Source organism: Tachyglossus aculeatus, assembly GCF_015852505.1.
Source record: "Tachyglossus aculeatus isolate mTacAcu1 chromosome 12 unlocalized genomic scaffold, mTacAcu1.pri SUPER_6_unloc_1, whole genome shotgun sequence".
NCBI classification, from domain to species: Eukaryota; Metazoa; Chordata; class Mammalia; order Monotremata; family Tachyglossidae; genus Tachyglossus; species Tachyglossus aculeatus.
Genome location: NW_024044828.1, coordinates 4,807,011 through 4,834,358, shown reverse-complemented (window position 1 = coordinate 4,834,358; position 27,348 = coordinate 4,807,011). Strand labels below are relative to the sequence as shown.

General features: G+C 43.8%; 1 protein-coding gene across 4 annotated transcripts in view; it reads left to right on the top strand.

Annotated features, from left to right (window-relative positions):
- Positions 1–27,348, top strand: part of MAGI2 (membrane associated guanylate kinase, WW and PDZ domain containing 2) — an 825,111-nt gene that overhangs the window by 569,497 nt on the left and 228,266 nt on the right. The gene's annotated exons all lie outside the window — the stretch shown is intronic.

The window sequence follows — 27,348 nt, the reverse complement described above, 5'->3', positions numbered from 1 at the left end:
GAGCTCATACACGCACTCCTCTTTTAAGACATCCTTCAGTGACCCAGCTTGCTTTAGTATTTTCAAGGTAACAGTGATTTGAAGGACCTAAAGAGGCAGTGGATCAGATCTGTAAATTTGGTACTGCTCTAGTGAAAATGGGTTATCACCCCTTAGTTTTAAAGTTGACCCCCACTTTCAGGAATGCGCTACTAAAAAGCCGCTGTAGTCACTCTCAAAGTAAAAATGGTCAGCAGTGCTGCCAGATTCAAATTCATGAAGTTTAAAAGTGTCTCAGCCATCTCAGCTCCCCATATTAGGAACCTAAGGTTGGCAGGTGGCACTTTGGATAACTCAAGTAGTTATTGAGAAGTTACCTTTCTATAAAGAAGAATGTGTCTGTTTGGAATTCACATCTTGCAGATCACAGCCCGTTGAGGAGAAGGACCAAAAATGTTGTTTGCTGCAGCTGATTCTTATTTCTCCAGGTCAATCAGTCAATGATATTTATTGAGCACTTACTGTGTGCTGAGAACTGATACTAAGCCCTTGGAAGAATACCTTACAAAGGAGTTGATAGACATGTTCCCTGTCCAAAAAGAACTGAAAGTCTAGAGAGGGAGACCGGTGTTTAAAATAAATTACGAATTCATTCGTTCAGTCATATTTATTGAGCACTTACTGTGTGCCGAGCACTGTACTAAGCACTTCGAATATGTACTTAAGTGCTGTGGAGCTGTGTGAAGTGAGTATCAAATGATTAAAGGATGCAGATGATTGGGTTTGCAGATTGACAAGAAAAAGGCATAAAAAACAATGCTTCAATCAATTTCCCATTTCATGCCTAGGCAGACTAGGTAATTATTTTTTTGTCCCAGCTCTGTCAAGAGCTGTGTGACCTTGGGCAAGACACTTAACTCCTCTGTGCTGCTATTTCCTCGCATAAGCCTTCTCTTCCTTAACCTTTAAGCAGGGATAATACCGCCTGTCATTCCAAGGACAAATACGAATGCTGATGGTAAACTCTTAGGAAAATGCATTCTCAATAGACGGGTGACACCTTGGGAAGAGCATGCCTGGATGTCAGAAGACCTGAATTCTAATCCCAACTCCATCACTTGCTTGCTGTGTGAGTGACCTTGAGCGTATCACGTAACCACCCTATGCTTCAGTTTCTTCATCTATAAAATGGGGATAAGATACTTGCTTTCCCTCCTTCTTAGACTATGGGCCCTATGTGGGACAGGGACTATGCCCAATCTAATTAAATTGTATTATCCCCCCCCAGTACTTACCATAGTTCTTGGCACATAGTAGGCACTTAATAAATAGCATCATTAGATATGAGGTACTAGCCAGAATGCTTACTCTTTTCAATGACTTTGGCTCTTAAACTGTTTCTTTTCCTTCAGCAATTCCTTCCCCTTCTCTTGAACTCACAATAGGTGCCCAGTTCAATGCTTTGCACATAGTTATAATAATTGTGATTTTTGTTAAGTGCTTATTGTGCCAACCCCTTTACTAAGTGCTTGGATAGATACAAGATTGTCAAGACCCATATGGGACTCAGAGTCCGAGTATTATTATTATTGCGGTATTTGTTAAGCACTTACTATGTGCCAAGCACTGTTCTAAGCACTGAGCACTGTTCTAAGCACTAGGAGAGCAGGTATTGAATCTCCATTTTGCAGATGAGGGGATTGAAGCACAGAGAAGTTGTGATTTGTCCAAGGTCACAAAGTTGGTAAGTGGTGAAGTAGGGACTATAATAATAACAGCATTTGTTAAGTGCTTACTATGTGCAAAGCACTGTTCTAAGTGCTGGGGGGATACAAGGTGATCAGGTTGTCCCACGTGGGGCTCACAGTCTTAATCCCCATATTACAGATGAGGTAACTGAGGCCCAGAGAAGTTAAGTGACTTGCCCAAAGTCACACAGCTGATAAGTGGTGGAGCTGGGACTAGAACCCAGGCCCACTGACTCCCAGGCTCATGCTGTTTCTTCTAGGTCATGCTGTTTCTATAGTACCTAATACTATTCCATGACTGACTGACTGAATGAATGATCGTCAGCAATCATGCTTTCCAAAGGGCCGTTTGAATGTTCTCTTGAAGAAGACTTCACTTTTGAGGCGGAGGCCCACAATATTAACAAGATTGCTCTGATATTTCCTCCATCAGGATATTTATGTAGCATCTGTCAGCAAAATATTTCAGGAGGTTACCTTATAGGAGGAAATACCCATTTGTTCATAACAGAGGATTTTGGCAGATTTATGTCTTTAGTCATCAGCTGAGTGGTGTTGCTGCAGTGATTGGTTTGCCACCGGAAATTTTTGGTCCTCCCTAAAGAACAGTCTGAAAAGAGAGTCTTTAGCCCCTGAATTGTAATGATTGTGGGAATTAATACTCTTGGTGACTCAGGTCTGGATGAAAACAGCAATCTACTTTTTGTCTACATTTCCACAAGTTGAATTTATCAACGAAGAGGTTCCTTTTCAGCCAGAAAATCTAATTGAGCCATTTTTGAATTATAGTAGAATAATTTTCTTACAATTTCTCCAAAAACATGTTACTTTTCTGGAAAATACGTTTTAACTTGATACTGTCATAAACACATTATACCTTTCTGGCATATGTGCTTTGCTAAATGTAAAAAAAAATTGTTTTGGGGTTAAATGTTCCCTTTGTCAAAGGAGAAATATTTTCTGTCTCCTGTCAGGAGCTTGGTTTCTAATTAAGGCTGGTGTTCTCACTTGGATTCCTTATACATTTTGGGCCTTTTACCTCCCTTTTTTTTCTTTGCCTTCCAGAATAAATGAGCATTCTTACCTCAAACCTGAATGCCTTGTAAATAGATGTGAATGGGATGACATCATGCATATAGATAGACGGCAATTCTGGTCAGAGTTCTAGAGACATTTCCTAGATGTGCCATCAAACTAGGCCATTGGTGCTGGTATGTATGGGAAATGCCATGCTTTGAATTATTGTCTCCATAGAAAAATCTTAGTGATTTTCCTCCTCTTAGACTGAGCCCCCTGTGGGACAGGAACTGTGTCCAACAAGATTAACTTGTAGCTACACCAATGCAAAGAACAGTGCCGAGCACATAGTTGCTGCTTAAATGAGCACCATAAAGAAAATAGGCTTTGAGTTCCAAACTTTTAGGTTTCAGTGGAGATTTGGCATTTCTTAATGACTGCTAATACCTCAAATTTGTACAATACTGTCTTCATATTTCCAAAGAACTTTCACATCAATCATCTCATTCTAGTATCATCCCTACTTTTCACAAAGGAAACTGAAGCTCTGAGAGGTTAAATGACTTTTCTGAAGTCAAGGAGAAGACTAATAGAGCTGAAACTAGAGCCCCAAGTTTCCTGACTCTCAGACCTGTGTTCTTTCCACTAGGCTGCCTTGCCTCTCTGGTGATAAAGACACATTGTTATCCCTAGGGTGGGTGTTTCTCTCTTTCACTCTCTCTCTCTCTCTCTCACACACACACACACACACACACTTGTATGTGTGTGTGTGTGTGTATAAGAAAGTCACCTGAATGAATTGTGTGTGTAGGAAATTGTCATTTGAATTGACCATAACCAGGCTAACCTGTCAGAGAGCTTGGACAATGAAAAACAAGGTGTGCCCCTCCCCTCAGACACTCCTAATACCTTCCAGGCCTCCTACTCCATGGAATTCTCTCTGGGCATTAGCAAGAAAGCCAAAGTGAGAGGCTCTGGATTGGCTGGGATGATGGTGTAGGTGGTCCCAAATCTTTGCTCTTTCCCATTCCTATTAAGAATTGTTCATTCATTCAGTTGTATTTATTGAGCTCTTACTGTGCGCAGAGCACTTTATTAAGTATTTGGAAAGTACAATTCAGCAATAAAGAGAGAGAATCACTGCCCACACCGGGCTTACCGTCTAGAATTATGGATGAAAGCCAGAGTTGTTTCTCTTAAAAGTCTCCAGCAGATATAGTCTCCTGCTGCCAGAGGGCCTGAGGATGAAGGTGAAGTATCATTTTCATTCTTCTACTTCTTTCTCCCTATCCATCCATTAATTTACATACAGAGCAGCCACAGGCATTCACCTGAAAATAATCCTTCCCATAGCCCACAGAGAAAATTTCAACTGTCTGCTAATAGGGTGGTGATTTTCATTGAGAGAGATTGGGGGTGGGGAGAGATGGTGAAATTCTCCAGGAGCAACTGAATTGGTCCATTGGTGCTAGCAGGAGTCTTTCTCACCCAGTGGTTCTCAGCAGCAGCAGAGTCTTCCAAGCATCATGACACCAGGCGAAGTGTGAGAACAATGCTGTCAGAATCAAGGAAAAAGAATGAGGATGCTGCTCATTTTCAATGCTCTGCTAGGAATGGAGATGATTTAGAACACGCGGGTGAGCTACCCCTCCAGATGGAGGAGCTAAGATTATTTCACCCTGCATCCATCTATGGAAAAACAGCAATGACAGCTTCAGTTCACTCTTGCTGGGTGGATGGGCAAGAGCAAGGATCTGACTTCTGGTCCAGGCCTACGCACATATCCCCACCTCATGACAGGCTGTGCCCCTTGAAAATGTGACTCTACCTTGAAGGGTTCTGTCGTGAGGTACACGACTACCAGGCTGTAAGTTAGGTACTTTTCCAGAATCAGCCTTGAGATGTCAGCCAGCCATTACAGTGAAAGAAAAAATATACTGTAAATCCCTGCTTTCTGCTTCCTCCCCTGTTCCCAGCAGCTTTTCTGCCGCCCCCTCCTTGCACCTGGAAGTGGCTCCTCCACCCTCCCTCTACCCGGTTTCCTTGGTTTCCCCCATTTCCTGCACACTCCAGAATTTTCTTCTTTTTAAGTAGTCAGTAACAGCTGCCGTGGTGAGCAAGACTTGGGAGGCAACTGCAAATCCCCACTTCATCCCATCTGTCCCCGTCATGGCAACTTCCACTGGGGCTCAGAGGTGGGAGCACATGTCTGCTATATTGTATTCTCCCAAGTGTTTAGAACAGTGCTTTGCACACAGTAAGCATTCAATAAATTCGATTGATTGAATGAATGAATATGACATCCTGCCTCTTGCCTAGGATGCCCTCCCTTTTCGTATCCAACAGATAATTATTCACCCCACCTTCAAAGCCTCATTGAAAGCATATTGCCTTCAAGAGGCCTTCTCTGACTAAGCTTTCATTTCCTCTTTTCCCACTCCCTTTTGTGTTGCCCTAAACTTGCTCCCTTTGTTCCCCCAGCACAGCCCAGCAACACTTATGTCCATATCCATAATTTATTTATACTAATGTCTGTCTTCCCCTCTAGACTGTAAGCTCCCTGTGGGCAAGGACTATGTTACATTGTTGTGTTGTATTCTACCAAGCCCTTAGTACAGTGCCCTGCACAAGGTAAGCACTCAATAAATACAGTTGATTGGCTGAGGGAATGGGACTCCCTTCTAAGGGAAGCTGGTGGCATATTGGCCATGTCTCTGCTCTCCTCAGGGCCTGCCAGAAAACACCCGTGCCATCAGCCAGGCCCTGAGTTAAGCCAGAAATACTAGAGAGATGCCATAGAGAGGGTAAAGAGGGACCACCACCATTCCCAACTGGAACCCTGGAGAGAGGGCAGGGACGGACTCCTGCCTGCCACTCATGACCTGAGGGCTCCTTAAATAATAGTAATAATAATAATGATGGCATTTATTAAGCACTTACTATGTGCAAAGCACTGTAAAGTTTCAGGGCTCTGGCAGCTGCTGGTAGCAATGACCCCATCAACTCATTCATTCAGTCGTATTTATTGAGCGCTTACTGTGTGCAGAGCACTGTACTAAGCACTTGGGAAGTACAAGTTGGCAACATATAGAGATGGTCCCTACTCAACAATGGGTTCACAGTCTATAAGGGGAAGACAGACAACAAAACAAAACATGTGGACAGGTGTCAAGTCATCAGAATAAATAGAAGTAACGCTAGGTGCACATCATTAACAAAATAAATAGAATAGTAAATATGTACAAGTAAAATAGAGTAATAAATCTGTACAAACATATATACAGGTGCTGTGGAGAGGGGAAGGAGGTAGGGCGGGAGGGATGGGGAGGAGGAGAGGAAAAAGGGGGCTCAGTCTGGGAAGGCCTCCTGGAGGAGGTGAGCTCTCAGTAGTGCTTTGAGGGGAGGAAGAGAGCTAGCTTGGAGGATGTGCGGAGGGAGGGCATTCCAGGCCAGGGGGAGGACGTGGGCCGGGGGTTGATGGCGGGACAGGCAGAGGTACAGTGAGGAGGTTAGCGGCAGAGGAGCGGAGGGTGTGGGCTGTGATGTAGAAGGAGAGAAGGGAGGTGAGGTAGGAACTCATCCCTCCTCATGCTCTCCACCCTGGTCTGGTTCACACTGTTGGTCTCCCGCGGCTCTGCCCAGGAAGGTGCCCAATCTGTCGTACAGGCCTTGTGGCTCTGTTAAACCCCAGTATGTCCAGCCCTGAATCAGGCCAGCCACCTGCCACAGTGGCTACAAGCCAGATGATGTGTTCCTCTACCCTTGGCTCTGCCACTTGTCTGCTGTGAGACCTTGGGCAAGTCACCTAACTTCTCTTTGTCTCAGTTCCCTCATCTGTAAAATGAGGATTAAATTACTTGAGTCTACTGCAGTGCTTAGTACAGTGCCTGGCACATGGTAAGTACTTAACAAATACTGTTATTATTAGTATTACCCCAGTCAGAGGTCACCACTGATCTTTTCCATTGTCATGCCTCACTTCCTCTTTTGACCATTTCTTCTAGAGAAGCAGTGTGGCTCAGTGGAAAGAGCACGGGTTTGGGAGTCAGAGGTTGAGGGTGCAAATCCAAGCTCCACCGATGGTCAGTTGTGTGACTTTGGGCAAGTAATTTAACTTCTCTGTGCCTCAGTTACCTCATCTGTAAAATGGGGATTAAGACTGTGAGCCTCACGTGGGACAACCTGATCACCTTGTATCCTCCTCAGCACTTAGAACAGTGCTTGGCACATAGTAAGCACTTAACAAATGCCATCATTGTTATTCTTTTGTGGATGAAGATTTTCTGGCCTGGAGGCCTGTGCCCTGGGTAGTTGAGGGAGGAACAGATCCAATTTCCCCAGGAGCAGACCCAATTTCTTCCCCAATGATGTCTCTGTGGGCCGCCATGGTCCACTGTAAAAACACATTAAACCCCATAGGGTGGATGCTTTTTCCAGTCAGCATCCAACCTAGCCTGCTCTTTAATGGGTGCAGAAATCTTAAAGCCATTATTTCCAAGTTAAATGAATGAAGCCAAAGTGAAACAGGGCAATTTGAATGTGTGAACATCCTGCCACAAATTATGTTCCTAACTGGGTTGCCCTTGTCCTCTTTTATTCTTCCCTGCGGGGATGTTTCGTTTACAAGTAAATTAAACTAGCATTTCTTAAAATCTCTTGCCTCTCAATGCCGCCTGCAGCTAAAAGTGCTGAGAAGTTGTGGCCGATGCATGTGGACTTGCAGAATCTCTGTCCCTGGGGGTGGGCATTGCTCCTGTTTAGAACTTCTGGTTCTTGGGAAATGAGATGCCGAAGAATGTTTGGGTAATCTAAAAGGTAAAAAATCCCCCTATCTAATGCTCTGAGGAAGACACTGCTGTTTCTGATTATGCCTGTTCATAGTACCTGATGGTGATGCTTCCCCTGCCCACCAAACAATAATAATAATAATGGTATTTAATCAATCAATCATATTTATTGAGCGCTTACTGTGTGCAGAGCACTGTACTAAGCGCTTGGGAAGTACAAGTTGGCAACATATAGAGACAGTCCCTACCCAAAGTGCTTACTATATTAAGCACTGGGGCAGATGCAAGCAAATCAGATTGGGTACAGTCCCAGCCCCACGTGGGGCTCACTATCTCAATCCCCATTTTACAGACAAGATAACGGAGGCACAGGGAAGTGAAGTGACTTGCCCAAGATCATACAGCAGACCAGTGGTGGGATCGTGATTAGAACCCACGACCTTTTGACTCCCAGGTCCATGCTGTATCCACTATGCCATGCTGCTTCTGAGGTCAGGAGGTGATCAACTCTTAGACCATATTTCTTTAACTGCTCCTCTGCTCCTCAGCCTACCCAATTTTTAAATGTCCCTGAATGTGTTTTGCTCTGCCAGATATTTAGTGTTGCTTCCAATGGTTCAGAAACACCAAATCATTTCTAGTTGTTTCCAGCCATTTTAGCTCTTTGACAGTAGTAGTAATAATAATAATAAGGATAGTGGTATTTGTTAAGCCTCACTGTGTGCCAAGCACTGTACTAAGCACTGGGGTAGATACTAGCTAACCAGGTTCCACATGAGCAGGGTGAACAGATATTGAATCTCCTTTGTCTGGATGAGGGAACTGAGGCACAAAGAAGTGAAGTGATTGGCCCAAGGTCACACAACAGACAAGTGGCTGAGCTGGGACTAGAACCCAGGTCCTCTGACTCTCAGGCCTGTGAGTGTTCCACTAGGCCATGCTGCTCAAAGGTACCCAAGACTTGGTTTCCTAGGTGAATGAAGCTCTTGATGACAAGGCTGTTAGACCCCAATTCATTCATTCATTCAATCAATCGTATTTATTGAGCACTTACTGTGTGCAGAGCACTGTACTAAGAGCTTGGGAAGTTTGTCGGTAGTCCATAACAGTGTCAAGGACACAATTGTGTAGCATCACCAAATCACTTTAGTAGTAATAATAACAGTTTTCATATTTGTTAAACTCATACTCTGTGCCAAGCACTATACTGAGTATTGGGGTAGGTGCACTATAAGCAGATTTGACATAGTCCCTGTTCCACATAGGGCTCTCAGTCTAAGGGGGATTGTAGATGTTCACTACATTTTATGAACATAGAGCTGTCTGGGGTGAGGGCTTGATGCTTCTGAAGGAGTGTGAGTGTGTGGGGCTGATAGACTTTCCATATTGTGTGATCTGTGCAAGATGGTTTTCACACTTACTCATCTGAGTACCTGGTGCCATTTTGATACTACTTCAGAAGATGTGATCTCACAGATTCTTCTCCAAAATTTTACACCCATTTCCAACTGCCACCAGCCAGACGTCTGCCTGCTGCTGCTATTAATGTTTTAGAACATTACAAATTGTGCAGCCGATTACTACAATGCAAATACAGAACCACTGTACAATGCAGCCTAATGTAATAATAGTATTACTGTGAATTCTCTGGTGCCTTTACTTTTTCAAAAGTGTTTTTTCAACAGTTATCTCATTTTACCTTCACAGCTTACTTGTGAGGAAGGCAGAGGAAGGGATTATTATTCCTATATTTCAGAGGAGGAAATGAGCCTTAGAGAGGTCACTTGACTTTCCAAAAGCTTCACATAACAGGCTGGAACCAGAACCCAGGTGTCCTAATACATAGACCCTGGAGGTTTCCTCCAGGCCACATTGTTTTCCTGTCTTATCAATTAATTTTGACATGGAATTGGGCTTTAGTTTCATGTTTTTCCACCTATAAACTGGACTAAAGTGGAGACCAGTTCAAGGACATTCATGTTTTTGCTTATAATACATCGTGGTGATGAATTATGCATAGCATATGATAGAACCATTGAAGGTGCAAAAGAAAGCAACAAACCCCAGGGAATCAGTTAACAATTTGGCATTTCCAGATGATATGGGAATATGCTGTCCTTTCCCCAAAGATGTCGGTGGTCAAATGTAGATCCAGTTGAACACAAAGATTCCAAAGGGTAGGAATCTTATTCCATATACATCTCCTACATCCCCTCAAGCTCTTTCTGATCCCCACAACCCGGTAAACCTTTGCTGGGCAAAGAGGTACTCAATAACCACTAACCACTGCCAATGCTGAAGGGCAAACTGGAGAATTCCAGAGAAAATAGGAGCATTGGTCTATCTAAGAAGGACTGAGTTCCTCTACAGTTTTTCATTTAGATTATCTCAACAGATAATTTACAGAGGGAGACAGGTTAGAGGGATAGTGACAACTTTCTATCCCAGAGTGACCTAGACTGCTTGGAAGGGATTTACCTAGGATTAGCAATATAGAAGCCAAGCTAGTTGGCCCTGAAGGGTGAATTGGAAGCAGCTCTTCTCCTTCACAGACCCATATGACTTTCCAAAGAGCCCAGTCTCAGCACGGCATCAGGCTGTACCCCGTAAAACCATTCTCCTAATCCTTCAAGCAGCAAAGGATTCAAGTCCCTCTGCTTTACCCATCCAATGCCAGTTTGTCAATTGGAGATATAATCCTTTGCCATTCCCCTGCCAATGACAAGGTGAAGTAAACCAAATCTTTCAATCCCTCACTACCCACCAAAGGATTGGGCCATACCACTTTGAATTTTCCTTGTAGATGCTCTCCTGGAGCTCCCATTTCTGCCCCACAGGGGAGAGATTCTCTTCCTCCTAATCCTTTTCCACTTTTCCTTTAAGTGCCATCTCCAGGGGAGAAGAAAAGAGAGAGCCAGCAGGGGGATTTTACCCCTCCCATCTGGACTAACATTCAGCAGCTGTCTGCATGTTTTCTCAGAACTCCTGGTCGTAATCACCTCTTGGTGCTAGCTGGAATGAACAAGTCCTTTCTGAAGTGCCTGTCTCTGGTTTTAGCACATGATTAACCTGTTAGTGGCCAGGTGCACTTCTGAAATTCACCCACCACCCCACCAAATTATCATGTGGCTAGAACTGGCATATGTAAGAATCTGACTCCCTCTCCCCAACCTCATCCAATCTAACCAACCCAAGCACTCTCATTTCTCTTTGAAGATAATACCACCAATGGTTCCATGATGGATTGGTGCATTTTATGCTACTACCTGCTCATCAGTTCATCTATGAGAAGCAGCATGACCTAGTGGATAGAGCATGAGCCTGGGAGTCAGCAGGACTTGAGTGCTAATCCAGCCCCACCACTTGTCTGCCGTGTGGCCTTGGGCAAAGTCATTTAACTTCTCTGCCCTTCAGTTCCCTCATCTGCAAAGTGGGTATTAAGACTGGGAGCCCTTTGTGGGACAGGAACTGTGTCCAACCCGATTATCTAGTAACTACCTCAGCGCTTAGAACAGTGCCTGGAATATAACAAGTGCTTAAATGCAATCATTATCATCATAGTTCAATCCCTTCTATTAAAGATTGGTAGATCTGATCGATACCCAGACAACCATGGAATCCAACCCATGGAAATCACACCCTTGTAATGGATTTCTGCCAAACTTGAGGAAGCCAAGGCTTCCCAGACCAAACTATTTGGTACATTCACCTGAGCCCAAGTGATTTTGTTTTTTAGGAAAACAGGTTTTCCTACATTGTAGTAAAGAGATGGTGTGACCCTTGAGCACCGAACCACTGCAGCCCTGGCAGCTTCAGATCTGCCCCATGTCCAGAGCAACCTCTCTGCTCCTTACTGGCTCCACCTACCCTTTGGCGGAGTTGAGCTGCCAGTAGCCAATCAGATCGGACAGAAAGTTGTAGGGAGGGTGGTTAGGGGAGGAGCCGTTCATAATAATAATAGTAATAATGATAATAATGGCATTTATTAAGCACTTACTATGTGCAAAGCACTGTTCTAAGCGCTGGGGTGGTTACAAGGTGATCGGTTGTCCCACGGGGGGCTCACAGTCTTAATCCCCATTTTACAGTTGAGGTAACTGAGGCACAGAGAAGTTAAGTGACTTGCCCAAAGTCACACAGCTGACAATTGGCAGAGCCAAGATTTGAACCCATGACCGCTGATTCCCAAGCCCATGCTCTTTCCATTGGGCTCTTTCCATGTGGCTTCCCCAAGTTTCCTCCGAGGACTGCTTTCCCATGTCATTATCTTCTTAATTTTGGAATTCTGTGTTTATTCAGAGCTCCCTCTGTGTGCAATCTTTCATAATTCTGTGTGTCTGGGAGTAATCCCCAGCCTAGACTGTGACCCCTTAGTAGGACAGGGACTGTCTGAATTCTTTCATTGGTATCTCTGCTTAATATAGTGCTTATTATTATTATCATTATTATTGCTAATAATAATAATAATTGCAGTATTTTAAAATGCTTACTATGTGCCAGGCACTAAGTGCTGGGGTAGATAAAAGGTAATCAAGTTGAACGCAGAACCTGGCCCCCATGAGGCTCCCATCCTTAATCCCCAATTTACAGATGAGGTAACTGAGGCACAGAGAAGTGAAGTGACTTACCCAAGGTCACACAGCAGACAAGTGGAGGAGCTGGGATTAGAACCCTGCTCCTTCTGATCCCCAACTAGCCCATGCTGCTTCACAAGTGGTAAGTGTCTAATAAATACTGTGTTCATTATCATCCTCATGACCCCCCCACAATGTTACCATGATCATGCTATCCCCGAGACATTTCTGCCATTGTATTTATCAGTGAATTTACTGGTTATTAGTTCATCCACTTGTGTTTCTTCCATCCTTTTAACTATTGTCTGTTTATCAGTTATTCATTAGCCTTCTCCATTAGATTATAAATTCCTCAAGGACAGGAATTGTAACTTATCCATACTTCAAAATGTCCTTCAAGAACCTACTGAAGTTCTATGTGCGTGGTAGGGGCTTGATCAGTTCTGATGGTGGTGATGTTTATAATGAGCGAAAGCATTTGAGACAGACTGTAGGTAGAGAAAGGACTCTCTGGGAATAGCATATAAATCTTTTATTCTTCTCCAGAGTCCTATTAAATAGAAACCTGGAACAGTGGCACTGTTTTGTTCATTTGAAATGAATATCCACTTGGAAAAGGCCCATTAAGCTGTATTTGACCATCTTGCGTCCATTGAATGGGTAAGCTGCCTTTCTAATCTCCAGTGGGAGAGTAGAAGGAACAGGTTTCCATCAATACTCTGCGGTTTGTTTAATATGTATGCCTGAAAGCACTGGGTAACAAATCAAATTGTTTTAATGCTCAATTATGTTAAATAGCCCCATTTGGATATATGTTTTTCCAAAATCTAAGTAAATATTGATAAGCTGCACAAAGCATATTAATAATATGTTGTCTGAGCTTGTTATTTAGGGGATTAAAACCACAGCTGAGAGAGCAAATAAATATTACAAGTTCCAGAGTTGCATTTGCCAAACTCTCTAATTTATCAGGAAATCCACTGGGCAATGTAGGAGCAAAACAGCCTGTTTTCCATGCATATCTTAGATCCACTTACCCAGCATCCCAAGGATTGGAAGGGGTCTCAGATACAATTAAGGGAATGTTATTGATTTTTCCATGATTAATTAAAGACAAGGTCATTCTAGATTTGAGCCTTAAAATTTTTACCTGGGGTGATTGGCAGAGAAGGAAAGTGCTTCCAGCCTAGCAGGGGAAAAAGGTGTCAACCATGTGTCAAGACAGTCCAGGATTTTGCTGATGCTTGAGAAGCAGTGTGGCCTAGTGTATAGAGCACGGGCCTGGGAGTTAGAAGGACCTGGGTTCTAATGTTGGCTCCATCACTTGTCTGCTGGATGACCTTGGGCAGGTCATGTAACTTCTCTTACATGTGCCTCAGTTATCTCACTTGTAAAATGGGGATTAAGACTGTCAGCCCCATGTGGAACACGGACCATGTCCAACCTGATTAGCTTGTATCTACCCCAGCTGTTAATACAGTGCCTGGCACATAGTAAGCCTTTAGCAAAATACCCTAAAAAATTGGATTTGGAGAGAGTCCATATCAAAGGAGGTATTATTGACAACTTTGGAAATATTGCCAAATTTGGTAATTCCTTGGTCACCTCTCCCCACCTCAAAAGTGACCTTGGATCTGTCTTTCTATGTGATGCGCTATAATCAAGCTAGGAAAGTGACCTGCTGGAAGATTCAGGGTGGAGAGAAGCAGGCATCATCTTCATCCATGTTTACGCATGAAGCAGCATGGTCTAGTGGAAATAATATCTGTGGTATTTAAATATGTACTATGGGGTGGACACAAACACATCGGGTTGGACGTAGTCCCTGCCCCACTTGAGACTCGAAGTCTTAATCCCCATTTTACAGTTGAGAAAACTGAGGCACAGAGACATTAAGTGACTTGCCCATAGTCACACAGCAGACAGGTGGTGGAACCCAGGTCCTTCTGACTCCCACATCCACTAGACCACATAGTGGAAAGACCATGGGCCTGGAAGTCTAGAGGCCTGCTTCCCAAACTGAAGAGCACTCAAAATTATTGAAATCCTAAGTGCTTAGGAGAATTTTCTCTACCCACTAGGCACTCAGCAAATGCTGTCGATTGATCCATTTCCTTCGAAGGTGGATTCCTTTTGGCGACAAGGGACTCATCTCATGGCAGCATCTACTCTGCTGGTAGCCACCAATGGAGTGTTTAGAGACCTCTAGTCATATTCTAAAGTTTAGCTTGGCGGACACACTTTGAAGTTTAATCATCTTTAGCTGAAGATGTTTTCATCACCAGGCAGTGGACAGGAACAGATTAATTTCTAAACCTACAAGGGGGAACTGCCTGAACACACTGCTGATGCTGCCACTTTCACGTTTCCTGCTCCCTATGGTTTTGTAGAGCCTTGGGTGGTGGGGCAAGCATCAGGCTTCAGAAACTCATATGCGGAGCGAGGAATACTGAATCCAATCCTCTCCCTCCCCACCCCTCCCTGAAGGAGAAATGCAGAGGCAGAAAGCCGGTCAGTGGTACTGCAATGATCTGTGGAATCACTTCCAAATCCAGGTTTGGAAGAAGGATGGATTTAGATTAGCAAAGGATGAAGCAGCAACACAGTGAACACTGTCATCTGTGAGCCTCAAACAAGGCTCCTCACATCCCCCCACTGCCGAGAGGGCCATGTTAGGAGAAGGGGTTACAGCAGGATATTTGAACAGTTGCTCTGTGGTGATCGGAAATGAGGTACTTGAAAGCACAGGCCTAGGAGTCAGTGGATCTGCATTCTAATCCCAGCTTTGCCACTTGCCTGCTGTGTGACCTTGGGAAATCACTTGACTTCTCTGTCTTTCCATCTGCAAAATGAGGGTGAAATACTATTCCCTCCTACTTAGGCTGGAAAGCCCCATGAGGGATAGGGACTGTTTCTAACCTGATTATCTTGTAGCTACGCCAGGGTGTAATACAGTGCTTGGCACATGGTAAGCGCTTAACAACTGCCGCAATTATCATTATTAGGATGGACATAAATACCATTTCATAGGGCAGTCAGAAGGGTGGTACAACAGTGGGTGCTTCCCACCCAGAACACCATCTTCAACCACTCTCTCTTCAGTGCCTCCTTCTCTTCTGCTTTTAAACATGCCCAAGTATCCTCTGTCCTAAAAAAAACAAAAACAAAACCAAAAAAAACCCTACAGCACTCTCCAGTTATCTTCCCATCTGCCTCCTACCATTCCTTGCCAAACTCCTTAAACAAATTGCTGACACAAACTGCCTCCTCTTCCTCTCCTCTAGAATCCACCCCTTCCTCTCCATCCAAACTCAACCCAAGCTGTCCCAAGCATTTGTCCTATCCTTCCTCGACTACTGCATCAGCACCCTTGATGACCTTCCTGCCTCCTTTCATTCGTGACCCAGGCAACCAGGGAGGTCATGACACCAAGATGAAGCAATGTATACTGGACCAGGCACCACGCGTAACAATGTGATAGGGCAGCCAAGTTCATCTTAACACTGCAGCACGGGGAAAATCTCCCCAACAGTAATATCATCTTCAAGCCCAAATACCTGCTCTAATACAACCCTGCCACTCACCTGCTGTGTCACCATGGGCAAGTCACTTAACCTCTTGGTGCCTCAGTTTCTTCACCTGTAAAATGGGGATTCTAAAGCCTGTCCTCCTCCTCTAGACTTTGAGCCCATGTGGAACAGGGACTGTGTCCCACCTGATTAACTTGTATCTACCCCAGTGCTTAGTAGAGTGTTTGGAAGATAGTAATCACTTAACAAATTCCATAATTATTCTTAGGAGTGCTGGCTTCTAGTTAGACTACTAGTTAGATTCTAGTTAGATTACTCCTCCCCCTCCCCATCCCCCCACCTTACCTCCTTCCCCTTCCCACAACACCTGTATATATGTTTGTACATATTTATTACTGTATTTATTTTATTTGTACATATTTATTCTATTTATTTTATTTTGTTAGTATTTCTTGTTTTGTTGTCTGTCTCCCCCTTCTAGGCTGTGAGCCCACTGTTGGGTAGGGACCGTCTCTATATGTTGCCAACTTGTATTTCCCAAGAGCTTAGTACAGTGCTCTGCACACAGTAAAGGCTTAGTAAATACGATTGAATTACTTGGAGAAAGAAAACCAGAAATGGTGATGTTCGAGTGAGGTTCTTGAGAAATTTTTCAGCGATGCTAGACTGTGGGCAGGGAATGTGTCTGTTTTATAATAATGATGGTATTTATTAAGCGCTTACTATTGCGAAGGACTGTTCTAAACGCTTGGATTGTTACAAGGTAATCGGTTTGTCCCATGTGCGGCTCATAGTCTTAATCCCCATTTTACAGATGAGGTAACTGAGGCACAGAGAAGTTGAGTGACTTACCCAAAATCATACAGCTGGTAAGTGGCGGAGCCGAAATTAGAACCCACAACTTCTGACTCCTAAGCCCATGCTCTTTCCACTAAGCCATGCTGTTTCTCTTATTGTCATATTCTACTCTCCCAAGTGCTCAGTACAGTGCTCTGCCCACAGGAAGAGCTCGGTAAGTACAATTGACTTGCTGACGGCTGCCCTCCCAGTGTTTCTCTCACCTGGATGTGTCTGAAAGACATGTACCACTCACACCAGTGAAATCCGTTCTGCCTGTGTTTGGGGCAGTGATAGGGCACCTCTTTTATGAGATTTGTGGGAGAAGCTTGCAGGAGGAGAGCACTGGCAGTTCATCTTTTCTAAGCACACATAGATCTAAATAGGGACCCTGAGGTAAGGGGAAATCATCAGTCAGATTAATCTCAAGGAGCAAGAATCTCAGAGAGGTCAAAGGGCTCCATTTAGTTTTCTGAAGGTGGCACTGCTCCGGCATTTTGTGAAGCCCTGCTAATACACCGTTCTGTAAATCAGGAGAGTTCTGGGAGGGAGCTATGGGGAAGGCATGTGGACTTTGGGAAATGGCAGAAAAAAGAGTTAGCAATCAAATCTCAAGGGTTGAAAACAACTGGTCTTTTGAATTTTCTTCATTGGACTATCATTTATTAAAGCATTTAGAAATGACAGTGAAATTATTATCATCATCAATAATATTGTTAAGTGCTTACTAAGGGTCAAGCACTGTTCTAAGCACTGGGGTAGGTGCAAATTAATTAGGTCAGACAGAGTCCCTATCCCACATAGGGCTTACAGACTATGGAAACCGGGGTGATGTTGGAGAGGAATTGGTAGACATGTTCCCTGCCCACAGCAAGCGTACAGTCCCACCTTCCTAACCTGCAAGGATTTGGATTGAAAGGACCCAGTTTATGAAAGAATGAGGCAGAGAGCCCTAACAATTACTGCTAGTCACCTAGCTGGATGGGAAGACACCTGGCAGCCCATTAGATTCTGATGGAGATTTTGGATGTTCCAGAAAAAGCAGTGTACCCTCAGTTTGTTCAGAGTGTAGGAGGACATTGCACGTTTTAGATTGCTCACCTTTAGAGAATTAGGAAATGTTCTTCCTACAGTGGCATGTCTATTTAGGATGCAGCTTGAGATTAGCAGGCATATTGTAATGCAAGTTTTCCCTGTTGCAAGATTCACCAAAGATGCAACCTCTGGAGCCCAGAAGGGAAAATCTGGACCCCAGCAGAGAACGCTCCCCTCCCCATTGGCAGAGCAGAACCCCCAAGGGAGACCCTCCTTGCTGTGAGGCGAGCCATCTGAACCTGTCTGTGTTCCTAAAGGTGACAGTTGGCTGCGATGAAATAGACTGAGGTGCTGGTTTTAGGTCTTTAGCTGGAGGTACTTAGAAGATGTTTGGGCAAGGCTCTAAACCTCACTGTTTGCACTTCATTTAATCCCCCCCTTGCTCCTTTACTGTGAGAATGGGCAGAAGCCTGCAAGGAACTGTGTTCCAGCTGTCAGTAGTACTTACCAACAGGGATGCATTTGGTTTACTGCATTTGTGAAACAAGCGGACAGGATGTGGAGGCAAGAGGCGATGGAGATGGTAAAGAGGCTTCTTCCCTCAGTGGGGTATTGCAGGACCTCGGGCACAATTCTAGTACCAGGCTGGGCTGATCATGTTGTTGCCTGCAGGTGTACCTAGTTCTACCATAATGCACGTTTACCCTGTGCATTTTGGCGAGAATGGTATTCATTAATGAATAAATGCTTTTTTGGCAAATGGGGATTTGATACTTAAACCCAATCTGGGACCTGATTATCTTTTATCTACCCCAGTGCTTAATACAGTGCCTGGCACGTAGTAAGCTCTTAACAAATACCACAATTATTATTATCACTATGAGAGCTAGTTTGGACTCAGCGGGTTGCATTATCAGAAGATACTGCCTGGGCATGTGCACAGGCTCAGAACTATTGAGTACTAGAGTGTAAAATTTCCTTAACCCTGGGTTTTACGAGAACTCAACCCCAGCGTTTTAAGATAATGAGGCAGATTGCAAGGTGTGGGCTTAGTCTTTCTGCCTTTTGATGAGGTTTTGATGAAAAGCAACATGCAGTAGTGGAAAGAGAACAGTTCAATCCCGGCTTGGCTGTGTGACCCTAGGCACGTCACTTCTCTGGGGCTCACTTAGACTGTGAGCCTGATATGGGACAGGGTCTGTGCCCAATCTGATTAACTTGCATCTACCCCAGAGGTTAGTACAGTGCCTGGCACATAGTAAGTGCTTAAGAGTGGATTACCAAGGGTTATGGGAGCAGTATTTTGAGGTGAGAACCATGCCTGTTATAGTGGTGTTTCCACTGAAGCTATAAAGGCTCAAATTGACAACCAATCAGGAGGCACCAAGGGGGGAAAACATTTCCCCTTATTCATTGAGCAGAACGTAACAGTTGGAAACAGGCAGGTTTTGCTGGGAGCACTCCCACCCCTTTTATAAACTATGAAATCCTGACTCCCGTTACCTTTGCTTGGACCACCTAATGCTGGAATTGATTAGACTATTGACAAGGAACTCAGTGAGAAGCAGTATGGTTTAGTGGATAGAGCACGGGCCCAGGAGTCAGAAGGACCTGGATTCCCATCCCGGCTCCACTACATGGCTGCTGTGCGACCTTGGGTAAGTCACTTCACTCCTCTGGGCCTCTGTTACCTCATCTGTAAAATGGGGATTAAAAGTGTGAGCCCCATGTGGGACAGGGACTGTGTCCAACCTGACTAAACTGTGTCTACCCTAGCTCTTAGAACTGTGCTTGGCACATAGCACTTAACAAGTACCCTAATTATCTATTATTATTATTATTGTTGTCTCCCATCAGTGGAATTTGTGGATTAAAAAAAAAGAAAATCAGGGAGAATGTTTGACAGATGCTCTGAACTGTGGATCCCACAGGAAACAGGCAACGGAGGGAAAAATCAAGGCTTGCCTCCAAAAGCGGAGAAGGAAAAAATGACAGACTGGAGCAGCAACACAAGGTGACAGAGACGGATGGAAGCCTTGAGAGCAGCTGGTTCTTACTGGTCTGGGCAGCCTTTTGGGAGCAGAGACTGGAATACTTGTGGGCTTCAAAGCTCTGGAATCTCCGCTTTACCCTAGTGAGGGGAATGTCACTTCATGGCATAGTATATAGAGCAAGAGCCAGGGAGTCAGAAGGTTATGGTTTCTATTCCTTGCTCTGACACTTGTCTGCTGTGTGATCTTGGGCAAGTTACTTCACTTCTCTGGGCCTCCCTTACCTCACTTGTAAAATGGGGATTGAGACTTTGAGCCCCATGTGGGACAGGGACTGTCTCCAACCTGATTTGCTTGAATCCACCCCAGTGCTTAGTACAGTGCTTGGAACATAGTAAGTGCTTAACAAGTACCATTATCAGTATTATTACTCAACTTGGAGCTGGTGGGATTGAGAGACTAGAAAAGAGAGTCACAGCTAGCCTAATTTATACCACTTCCCAGCAGGGTTATTGAACATCTCAGGAAGCAGTATGGCCTAGCAGATAGAGCAGGGGTTTGGAAGTCAGAAGGACCTGGGTCCTAATCACGGATCCGCCACTTCTCTGCTCCATGACCTTGGGAAGTCACTTTTCTTCTCTTTGCCTCAGTTCCCTCATCTGTAAAGTAGGGATTAAGACTGCGAGTCCCATATAGGACATGTACTATGTCCAACCTGGTTACCTCAATGTTCAGAACAGTGCTTGACACATAGTAAGAGCTTAACAAATGCCATCAAAAAAAAAAAAGGATTTTATTTGCCAGTTCAGTTGGTTCTGCCCTTAAACCCCTTCTTTGGATCAATCCTAGAGGGACCCACCAACTGTCTATGACTTTTTCTGAATATGAAATATAGAGAATAGAACTGACAATCCGAGAATATTAACACCAGGAATCATCGGCTTTCAACTTATAATGGTCGTATACAAATGCTAAAGTTTGGAAACAGACATCTGATTGTAAGCTCGCTGTGGGCAGTGAATGTGTATAGTGTACTCTCCCAAGTGCTTAGTACAGTGCTCGGCACACAGTAAGTACTCAGTAAATCCAATTGAATGAATGAAAGTTGCTAGACATGTTCCTTGCCCTCAAGAAGCCTGCAGTCTAAAGAGAGAGATAGACATGAATAGGAATGAATAAATTACGGATGTGTCCATAAATGTTGTAGGGCTAGGAGAAGGGTGAGTAAAGAGTGCAAATCCAAGTTCAGGGATGATTCAGGTAATGAGGGCTCAGTCTGGAAGGGCTCTTAGAGGAATGTGCTTTTATTAAGATGAATGAAAGAAATGAGTGGAGGATAATGCCAAGGTTATGGACTTTTGAGAAAGGGAGGATGGTAGTGCTGTCTACAGTATTGGGAAAGTCAAGGGGAAGATAGGGTTTGCATGGGAATATGATAAGTTCTGTTTTGGACATGTTAAGTTTGAGGTGACAGCAGGATATCCAAGAAGAGATGTCTTTAAGGCTGGAGGAAATGCAAGACTGCAGAGAATGAGAAAGATATGGGCTGGAGATATAGATTTGAGAATTATCCACATGGAGATGGTAGTGGAAGCATTGGTAGAGAATGAGTTCTCGAAGGGAGTGGGTGTAGGTGTAGAATAAAAGGTGACCCAGACCTGAGTCTTGAAGGACTCCTGCAGTTAGGAAAACTCGGAGTGTCTGTCCAAGCAGGTAACTGGGGGTCTTGTCCATCGGGTTGTGAGGGGTTTCATGAAATGAGTTCCCAAGCTCAGTGTGGCAGCTCATCCAGAATGTTAATGTTTTTACAGAGCACTCACTGTGTAGAGAAGCAGCGTGGCTCAGTGGAAAGAGCCCAGGCTTGGGAGTCAGAGGTCATGGGTTCTAATCCCAGTTCTGCCACTTATCAGCTGTGTGACTTTGGGCAAGTCACTTAACTTTTCTGTTCCTCAGTTACCTCATCTGTAAAATGAGGATTAAGACTGTGAGCCCTACATGGGACAACCTGATCATCTTGTATTCCCCCAGCATTTAGAACAGTGCTTTGCACATAGTAAGCACTTAATGAATACCATTATTATTATTACAGAGCACTGTATTAATCACTTGGAAGTCCAGGTTAAGTTTTAGAGTGAAATGACAACCCCATTTTGGTATGGCGAACAAAGCCCCCTAAATAGATGATCCTTCATATCACCTAGGTAGGTATGCTTTCTTCTCTGGAAGTGATTTCACCTTTGTGAATGAGGATCAGACATTATCCCAGCCAGATGGAAATTAGGTCAGTCCTTATATTCACAACTGGAAGATGAAAATGAACTCAAAGCATGTCATTATGCCAAACATCCATACTTATATAGTTCAATTATACTTTAATCTTGTAACCATATTTAAGATAATAAAAAGCCAACCCCAATAGAAGAACCAAGGCTTCCACTGAAACACCCTAACAAGAAATAACTTGTGCTCCCAGCCTGTTTAACAACCTAGGCCAATTATTTGGGCCAATAAAAGCAACCAAACAAAATTCCCAAAATGCTCAGTTTCATGTCTGGTCTGGGGGTGTTCAAAATGATCAGTCACGAGGGACCACTTCTCTCTGTGCAGGTACAGAGACCTTTGTGGGGATTTGGAACTGCCTGTGGTTTCTGGAATTTCCTGGCAATGAGTGACGTTTTATTTGCAAAGAGATTAGGGATCTGGTTCAAATCAGCCTGGTGAAGAAACTCTTGTAAGAACAGGGGAACATCACAGATGAGGCTGCTGGATGGTTTCTCCAAGTGCTTAGATTTTTCCCCTGAATGAACATATGTACTTCGAGCTTGCAACCTTTATTGAGGGATTTCAGCACAAAACATTTATTCTGCAGGCACTGACAAGAATAGCAGATGACACATGGGTTTGAGGAAGGCTATATTTTCAGAAAAATGCACATTTACGTGAGAAAGAAGACCACCAATTTTAAGAGTATAAGTTCTGCCATTGTTTGAGCTTTGGAGGAGAAGAGACATTCTTTAAAGGGGAAAAAGGTACATATCGATCAGCAATTACATGAAGAGAAATCCTTGCCCTCTGTTCATTCCCTTGCCCTTTATTTCTCAAGATAAGCAGGACCAAGTTCGGCTGTTTGTAAATGAAAGAACAACCAAGAAACCACAGACCTGAGTGGTTTCTGCCTGTCCTCTGAGTTGCTCTTGAGGGGAATGACTTTTGACTCCCAAGCCACAGGTGAAACATCCCTGGCTTTGAGGATGGAAGAAAGCAGTCCGTGCTTAACAGTGGGAGAGGGCTTGGCAGGCAGGTGTTGGAGAGGGATGGCCTAGATTTGAATTAACCTAAATTTAGATAGCGCAAAATAGTCCTCCTACCAAATGAAATTTGCTTGGCTGTTTTTTTCTCTTCTTTACCCTTTTGAAAACACTAAAGTTTCAGCTCGCCTAGCAACTGTTGGTTGTCCTAGAATTCCTTGTTGGGGCCCTCGTCCGAGGAATAGGCTTTTGTTGATTGTGGCATCTTTGATGAGCCAACCTGAGTGAGCCAGTGACTTTTGTGACTTGTCATATTATGGGCTGTGAGAAAAGGCATTTGATGTTTTCAGAAGTAGAATGTGATCTACTGCTCTCCTCCCCAAAACTAAAGTAAGATTTCCCTTAAGATAAATTATTAATCTACTTATACTCAGGAAGGATGCCTCTAAGTGGATCAGGAGGTGGAAGAAGAGGCAAAACTGCCTCTTCTCAATTTGAATATATCACAGGGTTGGATGGGGAAAGTGGGAAGTTGAAGGTGAAATTCACTTAACTTCAAAGGGGCAGTCCACACCCTTTTAAGGCAGTTTGATTTATCCTGCCAAAGCAAGATAAGTTGTCTTAATTGGAATGAAGTGAGATTGGCATCTTTCCTCTATCACACAGCACATCCCAATTCAGAGCAATTCAGAGAGACCTGTGGTGGATCCATAAAATTTAGAGTCTGTCAGAAATTACAAAAAAAAGAAAAAGAAAGCCCTCTGTCCTACTAGCTATTTGTTATCTTACTGTGCTCATCAGGTGCTTCACAAACTGAATTAACTCCTTGGGACATCCCTAGATTGGGTTTTTTCTCCACCCTTGGAGGTTGAAGTACATCAAAGCTGGGGAACCCAGATCATACAGTCCTCCTCTCTCCTCCCCTTCCAACCCAGTCCCTTCCCAGGAGAATAAACCTGCAAACCACCTGGTAAGCCCTGAGCTGACCAACCGACTTCGAACCCTGCGGGCAGGGAACATGTCCACCAACTCTGCCGCACTGCACTCTCCCAAACGCTCAGCACAGCAGTCTGCATGCAGTAAGCACTCAGTAAAATGTTATTGATTCTCCTCAGTTGATGCAGGAATCAACTCTGTGTCTTGCCTGAGAAGAGCATTCTGCTAAGTGGTGTGGTGAATTGCAAAAGGTTTAGGCTTAAGACTGCCCTCAAGGAGTTTACATTCTTATGGAAGAGACACCTTAGTGTCTTCCACTGTAACAGAGGGGGAAGGATGCTTGATTCTTGTGAGGGCTTATTAAGGCAAACATCATTAGAGTCTTGAAAAGCAGCAGGGAGTCAGGGTCAGAAGGACCTGGGTTCTAATCCCAGCTCTGCCACTTGTCTGCTCTGTGACCTTAGGCAAGACACTTTTCTTCTCTGTTCCTCAGTTCCCTCATCTGTAAAATGAGGATTAAGACTGTGAGCCCTATGTAGGATAGGGTCTATGTCCAAACTGATTAGCCTTTATCTACCCCAGTGCTTAGAACAGTGCCTGGCACATAGTAAGTGCTTAACAAGTACCACAGTTATTATTATTATTATTATTATTATTATTATTATCACTAAATAAAATGACAAGAGGGATATTTCATGAGACAATTTATTTCTGGTCCAAACCATTGTATTATTATTATTATATATGATTATACATATTATTCCCAGATAACTGCCACTTGCCAGCTGTGTGACTCTGGACAGGCCTTTTAACCTCTCTGGGCCTCAGTCTCCCTTCACAAGACAGCGAGGCCCATATAGGGACACTGACTGTGTCCAATCTGTTCATCCTGCATCTACCCCAGAATTTAGACCAATGCTTGGCCCAAAGGAAGCATTTAATAAATACACCAGCAGGAGCAAAATCAACTCCCAAGCTTTATTTTGTGAGTCCTATATGGGATGGGGACTGGGTCTGACCTGACTGCCTTTTGTCTACCCCAGTACTTAGTATACATGGAAAGCTTTTAGCAAATACAATTTTTAAAAATGAATAAGATTGAGTAGTTTAGAATGACTTTATAATACATAATAATAATAATAGCATTTATTAAGCGCTTACTGTGTGCAAAACACTGTTCTAAGCACTGGGGAGGTTACAAGATGATCAGGTTGTCCCATGGGGGGCTCACAATCTTAATCCCCATTTTACAGATGAGGTAACTGAGGCCCAGAGAAGTTAAGTGACTTGCCCAAAGTCACACAGCTGACAATTAGTGGAGCTGGGATATGAACCCACAACCTCTGACTCCAAAGTCTGTGCTCTTTCCACTGAGCCACGCTTCTTCAGGTAATACACCATCTATGATAGCAAGAAATTCCCTTTTTTTGCTGGGGTGGAGGAGAGAGACAGTCTGCTACTGCCGATTTGTGCTGTAAGCTCACTGTGGGCATGGAACCTGTCAACCAACTCTGTTATATTGTACTCCCCAAACGTTTACTACAGTGCTCTGCACACAGTGTGTGCTCAATAATTACAATTGATGATGGATGTTCTTTCCTCTGGGCTTAGCATGATTCCACATATATCTTTTTTAATGTGACTTTCAGGAATGTCTACTTTATCATATATCCACAAGCATTTAAGTTGAGTGCTCTGCCCATAGTAAGCAGCATGGCCTAGTTAAAACAGCATGGGACTAGCAGTCAGAGAACATGGGTTCTAATGCTGGCTCTGCTACCCATCTGCTGTGGAAACTTGGACAAATCATTAAACTTCTCTGTGCCGCCTCAGTTCCCTCATCTGCGAAATGGGGAATTCAATACCTGTTCTCCCTCCTACTTATACTGTAAGCTCCATGTAGGATCTGATTATCTTGTAGCTACCCCAATGCTTAATGCAGCACCCTCTAGGCTTTAAATTCCCTCCAGATTTTAAGCTTACTGCGGGCAGGGAATGTGTTTATTGTATTTACTCTCCCATGCGCTTAGTACAGTGTTCTGAGCACAGTAAGTGCTCAATAAATATGATTGACTGACTGGCACATAGTAAGTTCTCAACATACCACTATTGTCATTATTAATTATTAATCAGCACTCAATAAATACCATAGATGATGAGAAGGAAGAAAAAGGTGTTCCAAGCTCTTTCGTTTTGGAGGGATGATGAATGCCATGTACGCAATTTATTTCCCTTTAGTGTATTCCAGAAGTTTGGATATGCGATATTCCCATTTTCACCATTTCAAGTCTCTCTTTCTCTATGTTCCTAGGGGAGGTGCTTAACCCTGTCATGTGATGGAGCTGAGCCCATCAGTGCTCGCTATGAGATTTGGCTACCATTTTGTGAATGTGTAGCCTCCTTTTCAATAAAACCCTTCTACTTCTTGAAGCAGGTCAAAGAGAATCAGTCACATCAACATCTTCAGTGCCAAAACTTTCCCACTTCAGAGCCAATAACCCATGTCTAGAATAATGTCCAATTAGATCATAGTGCTGAAAAGCCAGAATTCAAGCAATCTGTGTTGGTTTCCAGTTGAAAAGAAGCTGAATTATAAGCAGGTGTGGGAATCATTAACTCCTGAGATGACTGGAGGAGTAATTGTGCTAATTTTTTTATAGTTGGAAGCTTCATAGGGCAAGCTTCTGTATGAAATTCATTATCATCTTGTTCCACTGGTGTCTCACCTAGGTCACATTAACTAATCCGTGCCTCAGATAATAGAGTTAGTTAGTGAAACTCCACTATTTGAATGTCTAATTTAATTATCAGCTGGAATCTCCAAAGAGATATTATCTCACCACCTCTTCTTCTTTGTATTTACCTGTTTCTTGTACTTTGGAGTAGCACTCTATTAAGAGCACATTTAAACCTCATTAGCTAATTTCTGAACAGTGATCAAGCATCTTTGACGTTTCAGTCTGAAATTGAATACAAGGTGAGTAATTCCCAAGTGGAGCAAGTTTAGAGACAGGAAACCCTAGCCTAGTTTCTGAAATGCCTTTCCTAGAGGAACTGGTGGATTGTCCCCCAGCTCTGCTCAGCCACAGGAGAATATGTGTGTATGTGCATGTGTGTGTGTAGGGGAAGAAGTACTACATTAGGAAGAAACATGAAAATGTGTAACTTTCATATGGGCTGACGGTATCTCTGGGTCCTAATAGATGACAAACTCCAAGCTAGCAGAAGTAATCTATTTTCCACACAATTGCATTCTCAGCCTCAGACTTGTAGAATATTCTCCCCTCTGGATAACACGCAGTCTCTCTGCCTTCTCCCTGCCCCTCTCAGCCTTCTTCTTGTCCCCGGAGAATAAGTCTATGGCTCCCCAGAGCTGCTGCCCTGCAGGAAGAGAAGACAAGAGAGGAAATGTTAAACCTATGGGGTCCAATGCACCTGAGGGAAGCCTGAGGGGATCCTTGATGAGGCTGCATGGTTAGGGTGGTACCCTGCTTGTTCTCTTGCTCTCAAGATGTCATAATGAGATGGAACTGCTTCCAGAGGCCTGAGGTTATATGAGGGGAAGGACTTTTGTAAAAGAAGGATTGCTAGAGCCAGAGTGGATTCACAAGGGAGGGACACAGACAGTTATTGTCATGCTCATGACAAATGAGGCCTTTTGGACGG